A 1,516-nucleotide genomic window follows, 5' to 3' on the forward strand; every position below is an offset into this window, starting at 1 on the left:
AATTAATGCTTTTGAACTGTGATGTTGAAGAAGACTCTTGAGAGTCCATTGGACTGCAAGGAGATCCAACCAGTCCATCCTAAAGGAAATCAGTCCTGAGTGTTCATTGGAAGGACTGATGCTGAAGCTGAAACTCCCAATACTTTGGCCACTTGATGGGAAGAACTGACTCATTTGAAAAGACCCTGATGCTAGGAAAGATTGAAGGCAGGAGGAGAAAGGGACGACAGAAGATGAGGTGGTTGGATGGCATCACCAACTCGATGGACGTGAGTTTGAATGAGCTCTGGAACTTGGTGATGAACAAGGAAGCCTGGTGTGCTGCAGTCCATGGGATCAGAAAGAGTCGGACATGACTGAGTGTCTGGACTGACTGATATGTAGATGACAGAAGTATGCTAACTCCTAATCAACAGAGAGAACTCAGACAAAGGTAAAAACTTACCACATAATATTGCTTGTTAATTGAAACCACAAAACACTTATTTGGAGGGATTGTAGCTAAGTACTCACACTGGCTTGCGAGCAGACATAATTCAGTTCATATAGGAATGTTACTTTATTAAGCTGTTTGTGTGATACTATAAAAAGGTGCGGTTACTTATTATCCCTATATATGAGTGTGAGTTGGATAGTTATTTTTTCTACAAATGCTTTATAAGATTAGTGTGATTCTTGAATGACATCAACTTAAAAGTCCTAAATTTAGTTTTAAGAAAAAACTTCTTGAGAAATCGCTTAATCATAGTTTATATTAATAGTTCTTTTACTAAATGCATCTTGCTCATCAGGTATAGTTGTGCCTGCATTTATACTCTTTTTTTTTTGGCTGTAGTGGATCTTCATTGTGGTGTGTGGTCTATCTCTAGTTTGGGTGCACAGGGGCTTCTGTAGCTGCAGAGCATGGGCTTCTCCTTGCAGTGCACAGTCTTCTCTTTTTGCGCAGCACAGGCTCCAGAGCACGCGCGCTCTCTGGTTGCAGCATGCCAGCTTAGCTGCTGCTTGGCATATGGAATCTTAATTTCCTAACCTGAGATCAAACCGGTGTCTCCTGCATTGAAAGGCGGATTCTTAACCACTGGACCAACAGGGAAGTCCTAAGGGAAACCACTCACAGAAATTTGTCTTCAAAGTACATATTCTGTAAATAATTATTTAATGACTAGATGTCCTGTCTGTATAGAAAGCTTAGAAAATAATATGACAAATACCAGTAGAGCTAGCAATTCTCTTTCTTCTTTATTGATCCAGAGCCTACTCTTCAAACGCCACAACTCTTAACCCTCTTACTTCCACACCACCTCCAACTTAATTATTTAATGCAGCTTTCTTAATGAGTAAACAAGGATTGCTTATTTGGGCTGAATTCTGTTGACTGCCTTAATAGTAAATGGATTTTTTAATAAAGAGCCTCTTGATGAAAGTGAAAGAGGAGAGTGAAAAAGTTGGCTTAAAGCTCAACATTCAGAAAATTAAGATCATGGCATCCAGTCCCATCACTTCATGGCAAATAGAT

Source organism: Bison bison, unplaced genomic scaffold (assembly GCF_000754665.1).
Source record: "Bison bison bison isolate TAMUID 2011002044 unplaced genomic scaffold, Bison_UMD1.0 scf7180017864484, whole genome shotgun sequence".
Classification (NCBI taxonomy): Eukaryota; Metazoa; Chordata; class Mammalia; order Artiodactyla; family Bovidae; genus Bison; species Bison bison.